Genomic DNA, 24648 nt, shown 5'->3' on the forward strand with positions numbered 1-24648 from the left:
GGCTTCCTCACTACCCTTTGGATACTCCAGAGATACTGAACAGGTCCATACTTACAAATGTGGTACCATTGATTATGGTGAGCATAGGTGACTGGGGCACTTTTGGCCCATCCTAATTGACTTCTCAGTTTAACCCTGCACAACAGAAAGCTCCAAGACAAGCATACATGCTTAGTGGAGGCACAGGATTGAGTATATGGTGGTAGTGCTGCTGGTGGGGGTTGTGAAAAATGGAACAGCATTGTTCTCAAGGCACACAAAGAGCAGAGTGGTAGAATACTTTCCCAGAGAAAATACCTGGAACCACCCTGGAGGAGAAAGAGGGTCTCAGGGACTTTGTTGAGCTATGTTTGTCCCTGTAGGTGAATGCCTTGGATATGGGACCCAAGTTGTTACCTGAGCTGGAGATGCGGACCCTGAATACTACACTGGAGTGGAGGAGGTGAGCAAGGTGGTGTGGGAAGGGTTTGATACCATGCAGTGTGTGAGTAGAGCAGGAATGACAGTTTCTGTGCTTGCAGAGGGACCATGGATCTGCCACAGGGCCCTTGATGAAGTCCTTGGGCAGAGGTTACATTTATCCATAACCGCACTTCCACAGTTGGACCTACTTAAAACACGTATGTGGGAGTTGCAGTTCCTTCCAGGCCTGAGGGGCACAATTTCCCATTTACACATCCTTGATTGCAAGAGTTCCTAACCAAGGAAAGAGAGAGGATAGGAACTCACATCTTATGTCCTTGTTTTTACTCAGAGGCCAAATCAACTACAAAGGGAGGTCGAGTAAGCTGTGATCACCCTCTCAAGGGGAAGCAGGATTCTGGGCAACAGTGGGGAGGTGTGCTCCTCTAGGTGAGCAAACAGATCTTTGGACCCTTGGTCATTTTCTGAACTGATGATCTAGAGTGTGAGGTCCACATGGAATGGCTCAGGACCCAGGAGGATGCTCCAGGAACAATTTGTGAGTGATGCAGGGTGTGAGAAGAGAAGAGGGGGGCAGGAAGCACATATTGCCTGAGGAGGTAGTCAGGGCCTACCCATGGGTCTTTCTGAGGTCTTAGTGTATGACACTTGTTCTCTTGATCCACATGTCCACACGTGAGCCTATTTGAAAAGGGATATGTGTTTATCGGTTCCCTTAAAGCCCCTACCACAGTGGTTTCTTGCTGATGCATGTGCAACCCCAAGCCCCAAGTCAAACATGCACGATTTCCAGGTGGGCCTCAGTAACCAGCAAAGATTGGTCAGGCTCAAACATGCACACACTTTTTCACCATGTTGTAACACTTCCAGAAGTGACTTCTCAAAGTTGTGACTACCTTCAAGGATTAGAATTGTTTGGGAGGTTTGCAGGGAGGAGGCCCCTTTCTGCAGATGGCTGACTTAGTGTTGTGACCTGGAGTAGTACCCATCCAAAAGTTACTTCTTGCTAGCTGTGCCCATGCTCAAGGGTGAGAAGGATATGTTTTGGGGGTGGGGTGATAGGGATTGCTGTGGGTTACAACTCCAATGCTGAGTGACTTAGTATCAGGACTCACTGTAGGACCCTTCAGGAATTGATGTTGCTAGCTGTGCCCACCCTCTGGGTTAGAGAGAGATTTTCTCCTGAGCAGAGGGTGGTTGATGTGGGTTATAATTCTCTAGATGAGTGACTTAGTACCAAAGCCCACTCTTGGATCTTTTAGTACGTGATGTCTCACTAGCTGTGTCTACCTTCAAGGGATGGTGATCTCTGAGATTGAAGGGAGGTGTGTTTCCCTAGCTCTGTGACTGTGTCTTACCTTTCTGGAAGTGAAATGACTCCGGCTGTGACCACACTTGAGGGAAAGAAGGGTATGGGAGGATTGCTGTGAGATAGATCTCTCTATAGCTGTGGCATGAGGTAGTTGGGAACCATCTAAGTCCACAAGGGGACTTCCAGAGCCTGACTTTCCCATCATGGAGAAAGAGGCCATGGGGGTTTCACAGCGAGAACCAAAAGGACATCAGAGTGAGTAGGCAGAAGAGGCTGTATCTGGAGAAGGAACTAGGGACTCTGTCTGTGTAGTGCAGACAGGCTCCCATGGCCCATAATTCCACCGGAAGGACCATTTAAACAAGAGTTGTGGGTGTACTTGTCCTTCCTGCGTTTAGGAGCAGACTTTACTATTCACATGTTTCAATGCATAGGTGGTCTCTGCTTCCTTCTTACACAAATGCAGCACCTGAATGATCCTCTCCCTCATATTCCCTTCCCCCCTCTCCCCCTCTCCTCTTCCTGCCCTCACTCTTGGCCTGCCACATTCAGTGCAGCCTACATACTTCTGTTAGAAATCATACCTGGGAATACCAAGTGTGTGTTCAAGCCCACTAGCCAAGGTATCCATGCAGCATTTGTAACCCAGTCATAAAAAGATGTGTGTAACTCCTCTCAGGACACAATCCACCCCCAACCTCCAGTGTGTATTCTGTCTGTGTAGGCCTTTTACTCTAGTGCATATAAAAGTTCTTGACCCTCCTGCAGACTGCTTTAATATTTTCCCTATTGTCACCTCCATCTACCATTTTGGGAAAAACCTGTATCCAGGCCACTCCTTACAATTAACTGTTTGCTGAAATTTCTTTGATAGTTACGTTTCCTGTGAAAACAGCACTATCATCTCCATGGGCACTAGGAGAAGTGAGGGAGATGGAATCCCAAAAACTTTGTCTCAGAGTTTGCTTTTCTCCTGGGACCTAAGTGCTTTTAACAAAGACCTTGCAGAGATTACCTCTCTGGAAATTCTATTCACATGTTCAACAGATGGGAACGATGGCTTCGCTGCTTGTAGAAAGTCATACACTTGGGTGAGGGGCAGTCTGATGAGAGGGTACAGGAAGTTCCCAGTGTATATTGCTCACACACAGGAGCTGAGATACTAAGAGGGATCCAGATGTGCTGATGGGTCATCAGTTACCTGTTGCTTCACTACCTGTAATGCCCCCTGGGGCTTAACACAACTCTGAGTCCTATAAAATCTCAGGCACACACAAACGAAAGCTTCTTGAAGGAACAAAATAGGACCTATGCTCAGGTGTTCATGATGCCCCGATTTTTCTGATCTCAGTCTGCATAAGTGTGATTGGTGGTCAATAGAGACTCAGCTGTCTTTTGGAGGCCTTTGTTGCTTCCTATGTTAGGTATCCAGGCCCAAAGAGTATCACCACTTACAATCAACAATCCTCCAAAGGAAATGCAGGTCAGCACCCTCCACCCATTCCTAAGTCCTTACCACAGCCTATTGGCTGCCTCCCCCCATATAACAAATCCTTAAATGGCTTCCATCTTCTTTCTAGGAAACAAAACCCACAGCTATCCAGGGTTAAGGTGCTATCAGACAAATGTAGTCATTTGGTCAATAGCACAAGTGCCAATTACTGCCAAGCAGAGAAGAGACATCCATGTACACATGTTGGCCAACTATGCTTTCAGGGCCTGAAACTACAGAGATGGTACCAAAGGGGGTGTCACCAGAGGGCAAAGAGAGAGGGCATGGTCGTTGGGGCTTCCCTTCAAAAATTAGTAGTGAGACCCTCCCCTTTCCCATGCTCAAGCACACAGACTCACAGGGCACACTCACACGGTCAGCTCTCACACTCATTCAGGTTGGGTGCCCGTACCTACCTATGTCCTATGTGTGTCAGTCTAGTGGACTGACCTCTCTGGTCTGTGAGTATCGTTTCCAAATGTACCTGTAACAAGGAAGGAATGGCTTGTTCCCGTTTTCATGGCAACCATTGTGTCATAGAAAACATTCTATCCCAGGAGCCAGTTTCCTGTGGAAATCAGGAAGTACTAATCCCCCCAGGAGTCTGACTGTTCATTTACATCTCTGTCACCTAGTTCAGTCACCACTAGTCACCTAGTTTCAGGCAGCTGCAGGCCTGAAAGAAAGTAGGCATGCACCCACTAGAGAAGATGACGCTCTTCTTCTAGGGTGCAGGGCCATTGACCATAGAGTCTCTGGGACAAGGCAAGTCAGGAGATGACAGATTCCAGTTTGTGTTCTAACAAAATAAGGCCACCTCTGAAAAGGACACCTTTTCACCTGCTAGAATTAGCAGGGCAGGCATTCTGCTTCTCCAGGTGCAAATTAGTGTTCTAGGTCACTTGACAAAAATGAGGACCTTTGACCTGTGCAGGAGAGAAAGTAGCTCAGGAGTTCATGTGGCAACAGCATCAAAATAAATAAATAAATAAGTAGATAGATAGATAAATAAATAAATAACATCCATCTTATATCTCAAGAAGGAAGTGTAGAGATCAAACTGCAAATGGAAGGAAGCTTTAGAAACGTCGAAGCCTACCCCCACTGACATATTTTCTTCCACAGTAGTATACTTCCCAAACAAATCCCAAACCAAGCCATATACCAGGAATTGCATATGCAAAATCTCCAGGGAGTTGAGGTTGTCTCCTATAAACCAACACACTCATCCACATAACACACACACACACACACACACACACATTTATCACGCACACTATTCACTAACATTCACAAATTCACACACAGACACAGTCACACTAACACATACACACACAACAATTGCATGTACACACATGCACACAGAGAGACACACACTCAGTGTGTAACCCCACATACTCTTCAACTGGCACACAGGTAAATGTTCCATTAAGCTGTCCAAGGCATGACTACTAGTCACTGCACCCAGCCCTGCATCCAGTGAGATGTTTTCTCAGCAGATTAGATGATATCAGCTTAGAAATTTCAGCTCTTCTTGGTTTTTCTATTCATCCCTTGGCACATCCATGGATCGTTACAGTGCCCTTAGCCTAAGTGACTTCACTGAAAAAGCTTCCAATATTCGGGGAGTGCCAGTGTATTTCTTTCTTAGGGTTGGGTATTCTGTTGCGTGAGCATACATACTTGGCCTATGTCTTCGTCACGAGGGTTTAATTCAGGATCTTTCCACTGTGCCTGGGGTTGCTGTGGGCTTTGGCATATCAATATTTGCTCAAATGCCTCTATTCAATGGAGAGGCTCATAGACCTATGGGTGGAGTGACTGTGTGATGTGCTTATAGCACTTCCCGTTCTGGTGAACACAAAGGTCCTCCCAACAGTAGATATTGAACATTACCTCAGCAAAGGCTGTATTTCACATGTTCCAGGAATGCACAGATCATTGGTGGTAGGGTATGGTGTCCATGGTGCAGTTGGGGGAGGACAAGAGCACCAGGAATTGTCAGAGCCCCAGCTGAACAACACTGTGATGGACATGAGTCTTTCTTAGCCTTCTGATTGGACAAAGCTCCAGGAGGCAATCAGAAAGGGGACTCTAAACACTGCAGGCCAAAAGAGGCTATGCACAAGACTGTACCTTGGGTACTGAGGATCTCCTGTCTCTACCCCGTGTGTTCTTTGCAGGATTCCCTGGACATTTGGGTGCTCCAGAGAAGCAGGCATGAGCAAAGGTGAAACAGAAGGGCTTTACTATTGCCCAGAGCAGTTGCACAAGCAAAGACTCCAGTCAAGCAGACACATCTTCAAGCCCCAAGTTATACTCCTATGATTTTTGGGTGGGGGGCATTTAGGAGTTCCTTCGCCTACTCTCATGGAGGCCTGACTGCTATTCTACATAGGTCAGCATCTTTAGCTTATGTATGTGAGGACTAATCCTGGAAAATGTGGAACTTGGTGATTGTCCTGAAGCTTTTCTCTACTGTTGAGTGACTCAATAGGTGCGTTTCTCTACAGGTGAGTTAGTAGAGCTCATAAGGTGACATCATGGGCCTCCCTTCCAACTTAGGGTAGACAAGTCAAGAAAGGCTGCCTGGGAAAGCTGTATGAAGTTGTTAGGGAATGTAAGGAGTGGGAAGAAGAGCCTGTGTGCTCCTGCGGAAATTCGGGACCTTCCACATGGCTTCCTCACTACCCTTTGGATACTCCAGAGATACTGAACAGGTCCATACTTACAAATGTGGTACCATTGATTATGGTGAGCATAGGTGACTGGGGCACTTTTGGCCCATCCTAATTGACTTCTCAGTTTAACCCTGCACAACAGAAAGCTCCAAGACAAGCATACATGCTTAGTGGAGGCACAGGATTGAGTATATGGTGGTAGTGCTGCTGGTGGGGGTTGTGAAAAATGGAACAGCATTGTTCTCAAGGCACACAAAGAGCAGAGTGGTAGAATACTTTCCCAGAGAAAATACCTGGAACCACCCTGGAGGAGAAAGAGGGTCTCAGGGACTTTGTTGAGCTATGTTTGTCCCTGTAGGTGAATGCCTTGGATATGGGACCCAAGTTGTTACCTGAGCTGGAGATGCGGACCCTGAATACTACACTGGAGTGGAGGAGGTGAGCAAGGTGGTGTGGGAAGGGTTTGATACCATGCAATGTGTGAGTAGAGCAGGAATGACAGTTTCTGTGCTTGCAGAGGGACCATGGATCTGCCACAGGGCCCTTGATGAAGTCCTTGGGCAGAGGTTACATTTATCCATAACCGCACTTCCACAGTTGGACCTACTTAAAACACGTATGTGGGAGTTGCAGTTCCTTCCAGGCCTGAGGGGCACAATTTCCCATTTACACATCCTTGATTGCAAGAGTTCCTAACCAAGGAAAGAGAGAGGATAGGAACTCACATCTTATGTCCTTGTTTTTACTCAGAGGCCAAATCAACTACAAAGGGAGGTCGAGTAAGCTGTGATCACCCTCTCAAGGGGAAGCAGGATTCTGGGCAACAGTGGGGAGGTGTGTTCCTCTAGGTGAGCAAACAGATCTTTGGACCCTTGGTCATTTTCTGAACTGATGATCTAGAGTGTGAGGTCCACATGGAATGGCTCAGGACCCAGGAGGATGCTCCAGGAACAATTTGTGAGTGATGCAGGGTGTGAGAAGAGAAGAGGGGGGCAGGAAGCACATATTGCCTGAGGAGGTAGTCAGGGCCTACCCATGGGTCTTTCTGAGGTCTTAGTGTATGACACTTGTTCTCTTGATCCACATGTCCACACGTGAGCCTATTTGAAAAGGGATATGTGTTTATCGGTTCCCTTAAAGCCCCTACCACAGTGGTTTCTTGCTGATGCATGTGCAACCCCAAGCCCCAAGTCAAACATGCACGATTTCCAGGTGGGCCTCAGTAACCAGCAAAGATTGGTCAGGCTCAAACATGCACACACTTTTTCACCATGTTGTAACACTTCCAGAAGTGACTTCTCAAAGTTGTGACTACCTTCAAGGATTAGAATTGTTTGGGAGGTTTGCAGGGAGGAGGCCCCTTTCTGCAGATGGCTGACTTAGTGTTGTGACCTGGAGTAGTACCCATCCAAAAGTTACTTCTTGCTAGCTGTGCCCATGCTCAAGGGTGAGAAGGATGTGTTTTGGGGGTGGGGTGATAGGGATTGCTGTGGGTTACAACTCCAATGCTGAGTGACTTAGTATCAGGACTCACTGTAGGACCCTTCAGGAATTGATGTTGCTAGCTGTGCCCACCCTCTGGGTTAGAGAGAGATTTTCTCCTGAGCAGAGGGTGGTTGATGTGGGTTATAATTCTCTAGATGAGTGACTTAGTACCAAAGCCCACTCTTGGATCTTTTAGTACGTGATGTCTCACTAGCTGTGTCTACCTTCAAGGGATGGTGATCTCTGAGATTGAAGGGAGGTGTGTTTCCCTAGCTCTGTGACTGTGTCTTACCTTTCTGGAAGTGAAATGACTCCGGCTGTGACCACACTTGAGGGAAAGAAGGGTATGGGAGGATTGCTGTGAGATAGATCTCTCTATAGCTGTGGCATGAGGTAGTTGGGAACCATCTAAGTCCACAAGGGGACTTCCAGAGCCTGACTTTCCCATCATGGAGAAAGAGGCCATGGGGGTTTCACAGCGAGAACCAAAAGGACATCAGAGTGAGTAGGCAGAAGAGGCTGTATCTGGAGAAGGAACTAGGGACTCTGTCTGTGTAGTGCAGACAGGCTCCCATGGCCCATAATTCCACCGGAAGGACCATTTAAACAAGAGTTGTGGGTGTACTTGTCCTTCCTGCGTTTAGGAGCAGACTTTACTATTCACATGTTTCAATGCATAGGTGGTCTCTGCTTCCTTCTTACACAAATGCAGCACCTGAATGATCCTCTCCCTCATATTCCCTTCCCCCCTCTCCCCCTCTCCTCTTCCTGCCCTCACTCTTGGCCTGCCACATTCAGTGCAGCCTACATACTTCTGTTAGAAATCATACCTGGGAATACCAAGTGTGTGTTCAAGCCCACTAGCCAAGGTATCCATGCAGCATTTGTAACCCAGTCATAAAAAGATGTGTGTAACTCCTCTCAGGACACAATCCACCCCCAACCTCCAGTGTGTATTCTGTCTGTGTAGGCCTTTTACTCTAGTGCATATAAAAGTTCTTGACCCTCCTGCAGACTGCTTTAATATTTTCCCTATTGTCACCTCCATCTACCATTTTGGGAAAAACCTGTATCCAGGCCACTCCTTACAATTAACTGTTTGCTGAAATTTCTTTGATAGTTACGTTTCCTGTGAAAACAGCACTATCATCTCCATGGGCACTAGGAGAAGTGAGGGAGATGGAATCCCAAAAACTTTGTCTCAGAGTTTGCTTTTCTCCTGGGACCTAAGTGCTTTTAACAAAGACCTTGCAGAGATTACCTCTCTGGAAATTCTATTCACATGTTCAACAGATGGGAACGACGGCTTCGCTGCTTGTAGAAAGTCATACACTTGGTTGAGGGGCAGTCTGATGAGAGGGTACAGGAAGTTCCCAGTGTATATTGCTCACACACAGGAGCTGAGATACTAAGAGGGATCCAGATGTGCTGATGGGTCATCAGTTACCTGTTGCTTCACTACCTGTAATGCCCCCTGGGGCTTAACACAACTCTGAGTCCTATAAAATCTCAGGCACACACAAACGAAAGCTTCTTGAAGGAACAAAATAGGACCTATGCTCAGGTGTTCATGATGCCCCGATTTTTCTGATCTCAGTCTGCATAAGTGTGATTGGTGGTCAATAGAGACTCAGCTGTCTTTTGGAGGCCTTTGTTGCTTCCTATGTTAGGTATCCAGGCCCAAAGTGTATCACCACTTACAATCAACAATCCTCCAAAGGAAATGCAGGTCAGCACCCTCCACCCATTCCTAAGTCCTTACCACAGCCTATTGGCTGCCTCCCCCCATATAACAAATCCTTAAATGGCTTCCATCTTCTTTCTAGGAAACAAAACCCACAGCTATCCAGGGTTAAGGTGCTATCAGACAAATGTAGTCATTTGGTCAATAGCACAAGTGCCAATTACTGCCAAGCAGAGAAGAGACATCCATGTACACATGTTGGCCAACTATGCTTTCAGGGCCTGAAACTACAGAGATGGTACCAAAGGGGGTGTCACCAGAGGGCAAAGAGAGAGGGCATGGTCGTTGGGGCTTCCCTTCAAAAATTAGTAGTGAGACCCTCCCCTTTCCCATGCTCAAGCACACAGACTCACAGGGCACACTCACACGGTCAGCTCTCACACTCATTCAGGTTGGGTGCCCGTACCTACCTATGTCCTATGTGTGTCAGTCTAGTGGACTGACCTCTCTGGTCTGTGAGTATCGTTTCCAAATGTACCTGTAACAAGGAAGGAATGGCTTGTTCCCGTTTTCATGGCAACCATTGTGTCATAGAAAACATTCTATCCCAGGAGCCAGTTTCCTGTGGAAATCAGGAAGTACTAATCCCCCCAGGAGTCTGACTGTTCATTTACATCTCTGTCACCTAGTTCAGTCACCACTAGTCACCTAGTTTCTGGCAGCTGCAGGCCTGAAAGAAAGTAGGCATGCACCCACTAGAGAAGATGACGCTCTTCTTCTAGGGCGCAGGGCCATTGACCATAGAGTCTCTGGGACAAGGCAAGTCAGGAGATGACAGATTCCAGTTTGTGTTCTAACAAAATAAGGCCACCTCTGAAAAGGACACCTTTTCACCTGCTAGAATTAGCAGGGCAGGCATTCTGCTTCTCCAGGTGCAAATTAGTGTTCTAGGTCACTTGACAAAAATGAGGACCTTTGACCTGTGCAGGAGAGAAAGTAGCTCAGGAGTTCATGTGGCAACAGCATCAAAATAAATAAATAAATAAGTAGATAGATAGATAAATAAATAACATCCATCTTATATCTCAAGAAGGAAGTGCAGAGATCAAACTGCAAATGGAAGGAAGCTTTAGAAACGTCGAAGCCCACCCCCACTGACATATTTTCTTCCACAGTAGTATACTTCCCAAACAAATCCCAAACCCAGCCATATACCAGGAATTGCATATGCAAAATCTCCAGGGAGTTGAGGTTGTCTCCTATAAACCAACACACTCATCCACATACCACACACACACACACACACACACACACACTTATCACGCACACTATTCACTAACATTCACAAATTCACACACAGACACAGTCACACTAACACATACACACACAACAATTGCATGTACACACATGCACACAGAGAGACACACACTCAGTGTGTAACCCCACATACTCTTCAACTGGCACACAGGTAAATGTTCCATTAAGCTGTCCAAGGCATGACTACTAGTCACTGCACCCAGCCCTGCATCCAGTGAGATGTTTTCTCAGCAGATTAGATGATATCAGCTTAGAAATTTCAGCTCTTCTTGGTTTTTCTATTCATCCCTTGGCACATCCATGGATCGTTACAGTGCCCTTAGCCTAAGTGACTTCACTGAAAAAGCTTCCAATATTCGGGGAGTGCCAGTGTATTTCCTTCTTAGGGTTGGGTATTCTGTTGCGTGAGCATACATACTTGGCCTATGTCTTCGTCATGAGGGTTTAATTCAGGATCTTTCCACTGTGCCTGGGGTTGCTGTGGGCTTTGGCATATCAATATTTGCTCAAATGCCTCTATTCAATGGAGAGGCTCATAGACCTATGGGTGGAGTGACTGTGTGATGTGCTTATAGCACTTCCCGTTCTGGTGAAAATAAAGGTCCTCCCAACAATAGATATTGAACATTACCTCAGCAAAGGCTGTATTTCACATGCTCCAGGAATGCACAGATCATTGGTGGTAGGGTATGGTGTCCATGGTGCACTTGGGGGAGGACAAGAGCACCAGGAATTGTCAGAGCCCCAGCTGAACAACACTGTGATGGACATGAGTCTTTCTTAGCCTTCTGATTGGACAAAGCTCCAGGAGGCAATCAGAAAGGGGACTCTAAACACTGCAGGCCAAAAGAGGCTATGCACAAGACTGTACCTTGGGTACTGAGGATCTCCTGTCTCTACCCCGTGTGTTCTTTGCAGGATTCCCTGGACATTTGGGTGCTCCAGAGAAGCAGGCATGAGCAAAGGTGAAACAGAAGGGCTTTACTATTTCCCAGAGCAGTTGCACAAGCAAAGACTCCAGTCAAGCAGACACATCTTCAAGCCCCAAGTTATACTCCTATGATTTTTGGGTGGGGGGCATATAGGAGTTCCTTCGCCTACTCTCATGGAGTCCTGACTGCTGTTCTACAGAGGACAGCATCTTTAGCTTATGTATGTGAGGACTAATCCTGGAAAATGTGGAACTTGGTGATTGTCCTGAAGCTTTTCTCTACTGGTGAGTGACTCAATAGGTGCGTTTCTCTACAGGTGAGTTAGTAGAGCTCATAAGGTGACATCACGGGCCTCCCTTCCACCTAAGGGTAGACAAGTCAAGAAAGGCTGCCTGGGAAAGCTGTATGAAGTTGTTAGGGAATGTAAGGAGTGGGAAGAAGAGCCTGTGTGCTCCTACGGAAATTCGGGACCTTCCACATGGCTTCCTCACTACCCTTTGGATACTCCAGAGATACTGAACAGGTCCATACTTACAAATGTGGTACCATTGATTATGGTGAGCATAGGTGACTGGGGCACTTTTGGCCCATCCTAAATGAGTTCTCAGTTTAACCCTGCACAACAGAAAGCTCCAAGACAAGCATACATGCTTAGTGGAGGCACAGGATTGAGTATATGGTGGTAGTGCTGCTGGTGGGGGTTGTGAGAAATGGAACAGCATTGTTCTCAAGGCACACAAAGAGCAGAGTGGTAGAATACTTTCCCAGAGAAAATACCTGGAACCACCCTGGAGGAGAAAGAGGGTCTCAGGGACTTTGTTGAGCTATGTTTGTCCCTGTAGGTGAATGCCTTGGATATGGGACCCAAGTTGTTACCTGAGCTGGAGATGCGGACCCTGAATACTACACTGGAGTGGAGGAGGTGAGCAAGGTGGTGTGGGAAGGGTTTGATACCGTGCAGTGTGTGAGTAGAGCAGGAATGACAGTTTCTGTGCTTGCAGAGGGACCATGGATCTGCCACAGGGCCCTTGATGAAGTCCTTGGGCAGAGGTTACATTTATCCATAACCGCACTTCCACAGTTGGACCTACTTAAAACACGTATGTGGGAGTTGCAGTTCCTTCCAGGCCTGAGGGGCACAATTTCCCATTTACACATCCTTGATTGCAAGAGTTCCTAACCAAGGAAAGAGAGAGGATAGGAACTCACATCTTATGTCCTTGTTTTTACTCAGTGGCCAAATCAACTACAAAGGGAGGTCGAGTAAGCTGTGATCACCCTCTCAAGGGGAAGCAGGATTCTGGGCAACAGTGGGGAGGTGTGTTCCTCTAAGTGAGCAAACAGATCTTTGGACCCTTGGTCATTTTCTGAACTGATGATCTAGAGTGTAAGGTCCACATGGAATGGCTCAGGACCCAGGAGGATGCTCCAGGAACAATTTGTGAGTGATGCAGGGTGTGAGAAGAGAAGAGGGGGGCAGGAAGCACATATTGCCTGAGGAGGTAGTCAGGGCCTACCCATGGGTCTTTCTGAGGTCTTAGTGTATGACACTTGTTCTCTTGATCCACATGTCCACACGTGAGCCTATTTGAAAAGGGATATGTGTTTATCGGTTCCCTTAAAGCCCCTACCACAGTGGTTTCTTGCTGATGCATGTGCAACCCCAAGCCCCAAGTCAAACATGCACGATTTCCAGGTGGGCCTCAGTAACCAGCAAAGATTGGTCAGGCTCAAACATGCACACACTTTTTCACCATGTTGTAACACTTCCAGAAGTGACTTCTCAAAGTTGTGACTACCTTCAAGGATTAGAATTGTTTGGGAGGTTAGCAGGGAGGAGGCCCCTTTCTGCAGATGGCTGACTTAGTGTTGTGACCTGGAGTAGTACCCATCCAAAAGTTACTTCTTGCTAGCTGTGCCCATGCTCAAGGGTGAGAAGGATGTGTTTTGGGGGTCGGGTGATAGGGATTGCTGTGGGTTACAACTCGAATGCTGAGTGACTTAGTATCAGGACTCACTGTAGGACCCTTCAGGAATTGATGTTGCTAGCTGTGCCCACCCTATGGGTTAGAGAGAGATTTTCTCCTGAGCAGAGGGTGGTTGATGTGGGTTATATTTCTCTAGATGAGTGTCTTAGTACCAAAGCCCACTCTTGGATCTTTTAGTATGTGATGTCTCACTAGCTGTGTCTACCTTCAAGGGATGGTGATCTCTGAGATTGAAGGGAGGTGTGTTTCCCTAGCTCTGTGACTGTGTCTTACCTTTCTGGAAGTGAAATGACTCTGGCTGTGACCACACTTGAGGGAAGAAGAGTATGGGAGGATTGCTGTGAGATAGATCTCTCTATAGCTGTGGCATGAGGTAGTTGGGAACCATCTAAGTCCACAAGGGGACTTCCAGAGCCTGACTTTCCCATCATGGAGAAAGAGGCCATGGGGGTTTCACAGCGAGAACCAAAAGGACATCAGAGTGAGTAGGCAGAAGAGGCTGTATCTGGAGAAGAAACTAGGGACTCTGTCTGTGTAGTGCAGACAGGCTCCCATGGCCCATAATTCCACCGGAAGGACCATTTAAACAAGAGTTGTGGGTGTACTTGTCCTTCCTGCGTTTAGGAGCAGACTTTACTATTCACATGTTTCAATGCATAGGTGGTCTCTGCTTCCTTCTTACACAAATGCAGCACCTGAATGATCCTCTCCCTCATATTCCCTTCCCCCCTCTCGCCCTCTCCTCTTCCTGCCCTCACTCTTGGCCTGCCACATTCAGTGCAGCCTACATACTTCTGTTAGAAATCATACCTGGGAATACCAAGTGTGTGTTCAAGCCCACTAGCCAAGGTATCCATGCAGCATTTGTAACCCAGTCATAAAAAGATGTGTGTAACTCCTCTCAGGACACAATCCACCCCCAACCTCCAGTGTGTATTCTGTCTGTGTAGGCCTTTTACTCTAGTGCATATAAAAGTTCTTGACCCTCCTGCAGACTGCTTTAATATTTTCCCTATTGTCACCTCCATCTACCATTTTGGGAAAAACCTGTATCCAGGCCACTCCTTACAATTATCTGCTGAAATTTCTTTGATAGTTACGTTTCCTGTGAAAACAGCACTATCATCTCCATGGGCACTAGGAGAAGTGAGGGAGATGAAATCCCAAAAACTTTGTCTCAGAGTTTGCTTTTCTCCTGTGACCTAAGTGTTTTAACAAAGAACTTGCACAGATTACCTCTCTGGAAATTCTATTCACATGTTCAACTGATGGGAACGACGGCTTCGCTGCTTGTAGAAAGTCATACACTTGGGTGAGGGGCAGTCTGATGAGAGGGTACAGGAAGTTCCCAGTGTATATTGCTCACACACAGGAGCTGAGATACTAAGAGGGATCCAGTTACCTGTTGCTTCACTACCTGTAATGCCCACTGGGGCTTAACACAACTCTGAGTACTATAAAATCTCAGGCACACACAAACAAAAGCTTCTTGAAGGAACATAATATGACCTCTGCTCAGGTGTTCATGATGCCCCGATTTTTCTGATTTTAGTCTGCCTAAGTGTGATTGGTGGTCAATAGAGACTCAGCTGTCTTTTGGAGGCCTTTGTTGCTTCCTATGTCAGGTATCCAGGCCCAAAGAGTATCACCAGGTGTAATCAACAATCCTCCAAAGGAAATGCAGGTCAGCACCCTCCACCCATTCCTAAGTCCTTACCACAGCCTATTGGCTGCCTACCCCCATATAACAAATCCTTAAATGGCTTCCATCTTCTTTCTAGGAAACAAAACCCACAGCTATCCAGGGTTAAGGCGCTATCAGACGAAAGTAGTCATTTGGTCAATAGCACAAGTGCCAATTCCTGCCAAGCAGAGAAGAGACATCCATGTACACGTGTTGGCCAACTATGCTTTCAGGGCCTGAAACTACAGAGATGGTACCAAAGGGGGTGTCACCAGAGGGCAAAGAGAGAGGGCATGGTCCTTGGGGCTTCCCTTCAAAAATTAGTAGTGAGACCCTCCCCTTTCCCATTCTCAAGCACACAGACTCACAGGGCACACTCACACGGTCAGCTCTCACACTCATTCAGGTTGGGTGCCCGTACCTACCTATGTCCTATGTGTGTCAGTCTAGTGGACTGACCTCTCTGGTCTGTGAGTATCGTTTCCAAATGTACCTGTAACAAGGAAGGAATGGCTTGTTCCCGTTTTCATGGCAACCATTGTGTCATAGAAAACATTCTATCCCAGGAGCCAGTTTCCTGTGGAAATCAGGAAGTACTAATCCCCCCAGGAGTCTGACTGTTCATTTACATCTCTGTCACCTAGTTCAGTCACCACTAGTCACCTAGTTTCAGGCAGCTGCAGGCCTGAAAGAAAGTAGGCATGCACCCACTAGAGAAGATGACGCTCTTCTTCTAGGGTGCAGGGCCATTGACCATAGAGTCTCTGGGACAAGGCAAGTCAGGAGATGACAGATTCCAGTTTGTGTTCTAACAAAATAAGGCCACCTCTGAAAAGGACACCTTTTCACCTGCTAGAATTAGCAGGGCAGGCATTCTGCTTCTCCAGGTGCAAATTAGTGTTCTAGGTCACTTGACAAAAATGAGGACCTTTGACCTGGGCAGGAGAGAAAGTAGCTCAGGAGTTCATGTGTCAACAGCATCAAAATAAATAAATAAATAAGTAGATAGATAGATAAATAAATAACATCCATCTTATATCTCAAGAAGGAAGTGCAGAGATCAAACTGCAAATGGAAGGAAGCTTTAGAAACGTCGAAGCCCACCCCCACTGACATATTTTCTTCCACAGTAGTATACTTCCCAAACAAATCCCAAACCCAGCCATATACCAGGAATTGCATATGCAAAATCTCCAGGGAGTTGAGGTTGTCTCCTATAAACCAACACACTCATCCACATACCACACACACACACACACACACACACACACTTATCACGCACACTATTCACTAACATTCACAAATTCACACACAGACACAGTCACACTAACACATACACACACAACAATTGCATGTACACACATGCACACAGAGAGACACACACTCAGTGTGTAACCCCACATACTCTTCAACTGGCACACAGGTAAATGTTCCATTAAGCTGTCCAAGGCATGACTACTAGTCACTGCACCCAGCCCTGCATCCAGTGAGATGTTTTCTCAGCAGATTAGATGATATCAGCTTAGAAATTTCAGCTCTTCTTGGTTTTTCTATTCATCCCTTGGCACATCCATGGATCGTTACAGTGCCCTTAGCCTAAGTGACTTCACTGAAAAAGCTTCCAATATTCGGGGAGTGCCAGTGTATTTCTTTCTTAGGGTTGGTTATTCTGTTGCGTGAGCATACATACTTGGCCTATGTCTTCGTCACGAGGGTTTAATTCAGGAACTTTCCACTGTGCCTGGGGTTGCTGTGGGCTTTGGCATATCAATATTTGCTCAAATGCCTCTATTCAATGGAGAGGCTCATAGACCTATGGGTGGAGTGACTGTGTGATGTGCTTATAGCACTTCCCGTTCTGGTGAACACAAAGGTCCTCCCAACAGTAGATATTGAACATTACCTCAGCAAAGGCTGTATTTCACATGCTCCAGGAATGCACAGATCATTGGTGGTAGGGTATGGTGTCCATGGTGCACTTGGGGGAGGACAAGAGCACCAGGAATTGTCAGAGCCCCAGCTGAACAACACTGTGATGGACATGAGTCTTTCTTAGCTTTCTGATTGGACAATGCTCCTGGAGGCAATCAGAAAGGGGACTCTAACCACTGCAGGCCAAAAGAGGCTATGCACAAGACTGTACCTTGGGTACTGAGGATCTCCTGTCTCTACCCCGTGTGTTCTTTGCAGGATTCCCTGGACATTTGGGTGCTCCAGAGAAGCAGGCATGAGCAAAGGTGAAACAGAAGGGCTTTACTATTTCCCAGAGCAGTTGCACAAGCAAAGACTCCAGTCAAGCAGACACATCTTCAAGCCCCAAGTTATACTCCTATGATTTTTGGGTGGGGGGCATATAGGAGTTTCTTCGCCTACTCTCATGGAGGCCTGACTGCTATTCTACAGAGGTCAGCATCTTTAGCTTATGTATGTGAGGACTAATCCTGGAAAAGGTGGAACTTGGTGATTGTCCTGAAGCTTTTCTCTACTGGTGAGTGACTCAATAGGTGCGTTTCTCTACAGGTGAGTTAGTAGAGCTCATAAGGTGACATCACGGGCCTCCCTTCCACCTAAGGGTAGACAAGTCAAGAAAGGCTGCCTGGGAAAGCTGTATGAAGTTGTTAGGGAATGTAAGGAGTGGGAAGAAGAGCCTGTGTGCTCCTGCGGAAATTCGGGACCTTCCACATGGCTTCCTCACTACCCTTTGGATACTCCAGAGATACTGAACAGGTCCATACTTACAAGTGTGGTACCATTGATTATGGTGAGCATAGGTGACTGGGGCACTTTTTGGCCCATCCTAAATGAGTTCTCAGTTTAACCCTGCACAACAGAAAGCTCCAAGACAAGCATACATGCTTAGTGGAGGCACAGGATTGAGTATATGGTGGTAGTGCTGCTGGTGGGGGTTGTGAAAAATGGAACAGCATTGTTCTCAAGGCACACAAAGAGCAGAGTGGTAGAATACTTTCCCAGAGAAAATACCTGGAACCACCCTGGAGGAGAAAGAGGGTCTCAGGGACTTTGTTGAGCTATGTTTGTCCCTGTAGGTGAATGCCTTGGATATGGGACCCAAGTTGTTACCTGAGCTGGAGATGCGGACCTTGAATACTACACTGGAGTGGAGGAGGTGAGCAAGGTGGTGTGGGAAGGGTTTGATACCGTGCAGTGTGTGAGTAGAGCAGGAATGACAGTTTCTGTGCTTGCAGAGGGACCATGGATCTGCCACAGGGCCCTTGATGAAGTGCTTGGGCAGAGTTTACATTTATCCATAACCTCACTTCCACAGTTGGACCTACTTAAAACATGTATGTGGGAGTTGCAGTTCCTTCCAGGCCTGAGGGGCACAATTTCCCATTTACACATCCTTGATTGCAAGAGTTCCTAACCAAGGAAAGAGAGAGGATAGGAACTCACATCTTATGTCCTTGTTTTTACTCAGAGGCCAAATCAACTACAAAGGGAGGTCGAGTAAGCTGTGATCACCCTCTCAAGGGGAAGCAGGATTCTGGGCAACAGTGCGGAGGTGTGTTCCTCTAGGTGAGCAAACAGATCTTTGGACCCTTGGTCATTTTCTGAACTGATGATCTAGAGTGTGAGGTCCACATGGAATGGCTCAGGACTCAGGAGGATACTCCAGGAACAATTTGTGAGTGATGCAGGGTGTGAGAAGAGAAGAGGGGGGCAGGAAGCACATATTGCCTGAGGAGGTAGTCAGGGCCTACCCATGGGTCTTTCTGAGGTCTTAGTGTATGACACTTGTTCTCTTGATCCACATGTCCACACGTGAGCCTATTTGAAAAGGGATATGTGTTTATCGGTTCCCTTAAAGCCCCTACCACAGTGGTTTCTTGCTGATGCATGTGCAACCCCAAGCCCCAAGTCAAACATGCACGATTTCCAGGTGGGCCTCAGTAACCAGCAAAGATTGGTCAGGCTCAAACATGCACACACTTTTTCACCATGTTGTAACACTTCCAGAAGTGACTTCTCAAAGTTGTGACTACCTTCAAGGATTAGAATTGTTTGGGAGGTTTGCAGGGAGGAGGCCCCTTTCTGCAGATGGCTGACTTAGTGTTGTGACCTGGAGTAGTACCCATCCAAAAGTTACTTCTTGCTAGCTGTGCCCATGCTCAAGGGTGAGAAGGATGTGTTTTGGGGGTGGGGTGATAGGGATTGCTGTGGGTTACAACTCCAATGCTGAGTGACTTAGTATCAGGACTCACTGTAGGACCCTTCAGGAATTGATGTTGCTAGCTGTGCCCACCCTCTGGGTTAGAGAGAGATTTTCTCCTGAGCAGAGGGTGGTTGATGTGGGTTATAATTCTCTAGATGAGTGACTTAGTACCAAAGCCCACTCTTGGATCTTTTAGTACGTGATGTCTCACTAGCTGTGTCTACCTTCAAGGGATGGTGATCTCTGAGATTGAAGGGAGGTGTGTTTCCCTAGCTCTGTGACTGTGTCTTACCTTTCTGGAAGTGAAATGACTCCGGCTGTGACCACACTTGAGGGAAAGAAGGGTATGGGAGGATTGCTGTGAGATAGATCTCTCTATAGCTGTGGCATGAGGTAGTTGGGAACCATCTAAGTCCACAAGGGGACTTCCAGAGCCTGACTTTCCCATCATGGAGAAAGAGGCCATGGGGGTTTCACAGCGAGAACCAAAAGGACATCAGAGTGAGTAGGCAGAAGAGGCTGTATCTGGAGAAGGAACTAGGGACTCTGTCTGTGTAGTGCAGACAGGCTCCCATGGCCCATAATTCCACCGGAAGGACCATTTAAACAAGAGTTGTGGGTGTACTTGTCCTTCCTGCGTTTAGGAGCAGACTTTACTATTCACATGTTTCAATGCATAGGTGGTCTCTGCTTCCTTCTTACACAAATGCAGCACCTGAATGATCCTCTCCCTCATATTCCCTTCCCCCCTCTCCCCCTCTCCTCTTCCTGCCCTCACTCTTGGCCTGCCACATTCAGTGCAGCCTACATACTTCTGTTAGAAATCATACCTGGGAATACCAAGTGTGTGTTCAAGCCCACTAGCCAAGGTATCCATGCAGCATTTGTAACCCAGTCATAAAAAGATGTGTGTAACTCCTATCAGGACACAATCCACCCCCAACCTCCAGTGTGTATTCTGTCTGTGTAGGCCTTTTACTCTAGTGCATATAAAAGTTCTTGACCCTCCTGCAGACTGCTTTAATATTTTCCCTATTGTCACCTCCATCTACCATTTTGGGAAAAACCTGTATCCAGGCCACTCCTTACAATTAACTGTTTGCTGAAATTTCTTTGATAGTTACGTTTCCTGTGAAAACAGCACTATCATCTCCATGGGCACTAGGAGAAGTGAGGGAGATGGAATCCCAAAAACTTTGTCTCAGAGTTTGCTTTTCTCCTGCGACCTAAGTGCTTTTAACAAAGAACTTGCACAGATTACCTCTCTGGAAATTCTATTCACATGTTCAACAGATGGGAAAGACGGCTTCGCTTCTTGTAGAAAGTCATACACTTGGGAGAGGGGCAGTCTGATGAGAGGGTACAGGAAGTTCTCAGTGTATATTGCTCACACACAGGAGCTGAGATACTAAGAGGGATCCAGTTACCTGTTGCTTCACTACCTGTAATGCCCACTGGGGCTTAACACAACTCTGAGTCCTGTAAAATCTCAGGCACACACAAACAAAAGCTTCTTGAAGGAACATAATATGACCTCTGCTCAGGTGTTCATGATGCCCCGATTTTTCTGATTTTAGTCTGCCTAAGTGTGATTGGTGGTCAATAGAGACTCAGCTGTCTTTTGGAGGCCTTTGTTGCTTCCTATGTCAGGTATCCAGGCCCAAAGAGTATCACCAGGTGTAATCAACAATCCTCCAAAGGAAATGCAGGTCAGCACCCTCCACCCATTCCTAAGTCCTTACCACAGCCTATTGGCTGCCTCCCCCCATATAACAAATCCTTAAATGGCTTCCATCTTCTTTCTAGGAAACAAAACCCACAGCTATCCAGGGTTAAGGTGCTATCAGACGAATGTAGTCATTTGGTCAATAGCACAAGTGCCAATTCCTGCCAAGCAGAGAAGAGACATCCATGTACACGTGTTGGCCAACTATGCTTTCAGGGCCTGAAACTACAGAGATGGTACCAAAGGGGGTGTCACCAGAGGGCAAAGAGAGAGGGCATGGTCCTTGGGGCTTCCCTTCAAAAATTAGTAGTGAGACCCTCCCCTTTCCCATTCTCAAGCACACAGACTCACAGGGCACACTCACACGGTCAGCTCTCACACTCATTCAGGTTGGGTGCCCGTACCTACCTATGTCCTATGTGTGTCAGTCTAGTGGACTGACCTCTCTGGTCTGTGAGTATCGTTTCCAAATGTACCTGTAACAAGGAAGGAATGGCTTGTTCCCGTTTTCATGGCAACCATTGTGTCTTAGAAAACATTCTATCCCAGGAGCCAGTTTCCTGTGGAAATCAGGAAGTACTAATCCCCCCAGGAGTCTGACTGTTCATTTACATCTCTGTCACCTAGTTCAGTCACCACTAGTCACCTAGTTTCAGGCAGCTGCAGGCCTGAAAGAAAGTAGGCATGCACCCACTAGAGAAGATGACGCTCTTCTTCTAGGGTGCAGGGCCATTGACCATAGAGTCTCTGGGACAAGGCAAGTCAGGAGATGACAGATTCCAGTTTGTGTTCTAACAAAATAAGGCCACCTCTGAAAAGGACACCTTTTCACCTGCTAGAATTAGCAGGGCAGGCATTCTGCTTTTCCAGGTGCAAATTAGTGTTCTAGGTCACTTGACAAAAATGAGGACCTTTGACCTGTGCAGGAGAGAAAGTAGCTCAGGAGTTCATGTGGCAACAGCATCAAAATAAATAAATAAATAAGTAGATAGATAGATAAATAAATAACATCCATCTTATATCTCAAGAAGGAAGTGCAGAGATCAAACTGCAAATGGAAGGAAGCTTTAGAAACGTCGAAGCCCACCCCCACTGACATATTTTCTTCCACAGTAGTATACATCCCAAACAAATCCCAAACCCAGCCAAATACCAGGAATTGCATATGCAAAATCTCCAGGGAGTTGAGGTTGTCTCCTAGAAACCAACACACTCATCCACATAACACACACACACACACACACACACACACACACTTATCACGCACACTATTCACTAACATTCACAAATTCACACACAGACACAGTCACACTAACACATACACACACAACAATTGCATGTACACACATGCACACAGAGAGACACACACTCAGTGTGTAACCCCACATACTCTTCAACTGGCACACAGGTAAATGTTCCATTAAGCTGTCCAAGGCATGACTACTAGTCAATGCACCCAGCCCTGCATCCAGTGAGATGTTTTCTCAGCAGATTAGATGATATCAGCTTAGAAATTTCAGCTCTTCTTGGTTTTTCTATTCATCCCTTGGCACATCCATGGATCGTTACAGTGCCCTTAGCCTAAGTGACTTCACTGAAAAAGCTTCCAATATTCGGGGAGTGCCAGTGTATTTCCTTCTTAGGGTTGGGTATTCTGTTGCGTGAGCATACATACTTGGCCTATGTCTTCTTCATGAGGGTTTAATTCAGGATCTTTCCACTGTGCCTGGGGTTGCTGTGGGCTTTGGCATATCAATATTTGCTCAAATGCCTCTATTCAATGGAGAGGCTCATAGACCTATGGGTGGAGTGACTGTGTGATGTGCTTATAGCACTTCCCGTTCTGGTGAACACAAAGGTCCTCCCAACAGTAGATATTGAACATTACCTCAGCAAAGGCTGTATTTCACATGCTCCAGGAATGCACAGATCATTGGTGGTAGGGTATGGTGTCCATGGTGCACTTGGGGGAGGACAAGAGCACCAGGAATTGTCAGAGCCCCAGCTGAACAACACTGTGATGGACATGAATCTTTCTTAGCTTTCTGATTGGACAATGCTCCTGGAGGCAATCAGAAAGGGGACTCTAACCACTGCAGGCCAAAAGAGGCTATGCACAAGACTGTACCTTGGGTACTGAGGATCTCCTGTCTCTACCCCGTGTTTTCTTTGCAGGATTCCCTGGACATTTGGGTGCTCCAGAGAAGCAGGCATGAGCAAAGGTGAAACAGAAGGGCTTTACTATTTCCCAGAGCAGTTGCACAAGCAAAGACTCCAGTCAAGCAGACACATCTTCAAGCCCCAAGTTATACTCCTATGATTTTTGGGTGGGGGGCATATAGGAGTTTCTTCGCCTACTCTCATGGAGGCCTGACTGCTATTCTACAGAGGTCAGCATCTTTAGCTTATGTATGTGAGGACTAATCCTGGAAAAGGTGGAACTTGGTGATTGTCCTGAAGCTTTTCTCTACTGGTGAGTGACTCAATAGGTGCGTTTCTCTACAGGTGAGTTAGTAGAGCTCATAAGGTGAAATCACGGGCCTCCCTTCCACCTTAGGGTAGACAAGTCAAGAAAGGCTGCCTGGGAAAGCTGTATGAAGTTGTTAGGGAATGTAAGGAGTGGGAAGAAGAGCCTGTGTGCTCCTGCGGAAATTCGGGACCTTCCACATGGCTTCCTCACTACCCTTTGGATACTCCAGAGATACTGAACAGGTCCATACTTACAAGTGTGGTACCATTGATTATGGTGAGCATAGGTGACTGGGGCACTTTTTGGCCCATCCTAAATGAGTTCTCAGTTTAACCCTGCACAACAGAAAGCTCCAAGACAAGCATACATGCTTAGTGGAGGCACAGGATTGAGTATATGGTGGTAGTGCTGCTGGTGGGGGTTGTGAAAAATGGAACAGCATTGTTCTCAAGGCACACAAAGAGCAGAGTGGTAGAATACTTTCCCAGAGAAAATACCTGGAACCACCCTGGAGGAGAAAGAGGGTCTCAGGGACTTTGTTGAGCTATGTTTGTCCCTGTAGGTGAATGCCTTGGATATGGGACCCAAGTTGTTACCTGAGCTGGAGATGCGGACCTTGAATACTACACTGGAGTGGAGGAGGTGAGCAAGGTGGTGTGGGAAGGGTTTGATACCGTGCAGTGTGTGAGTAGAGCAGGAATGACAGTTTCTGTGCTTGCAGAGGGACCATGGATCTGCCACAGGGCCCTTGATGAAGTGCTTGGGCAGAGTTTACATTTATCCTTAACTGCACTTCCACTGTTGGATCTACTTAAAAGAGGTATGTGGGAGTTGCAGTTCCTTCCAGGCATGAGGGGCACAATTTTCCATTTACACATGGCTTCCCACATGTAGAAATTCATACGCACTGGTGAGGGGCAGTCTGATGAAAGGGTACAGGAAGAGCCCGGTGTATATTGCTCACACACAGGATGTGAGATACTATGAGGGATCCAGATGGGTCATCAGTTACCTGTTGCTTCATGACCTGTAATGCTCCGCTGGGGCTTAACACAACTCTGAGTCCTATAAAATCTCAGGCACAAACCAACAAATCTTCTTGAAGGAACAAAATCTGAGCTCTCCTCAGGTGTTCATAATGCCCTGATTTTTCTTATCTCATCTGCCTCAGTGTATTTGGTGGCCAATAAAGACTCAGCTGTCTTTTGGAGGCCTTTGTTGCTTCCTATGTCAGGTATCCAGGCCCAAATAGTATTACCAGTTGCAATCAACAATCCTCC

This window comes from Meriones unguiculatus, chromosome X, assembly GCF_030254825.1.
Source record: "Meriones unguiculatus strain TT.TT164.6M chromosome X, Bangor_MerUng_6.1, whole genome shotgun sequence".
NCBI lineage: Eukaryota > Metazoa > Chordata > Mammalia > Rodentia > Muridae > Meriones > Meriones unguiculatus.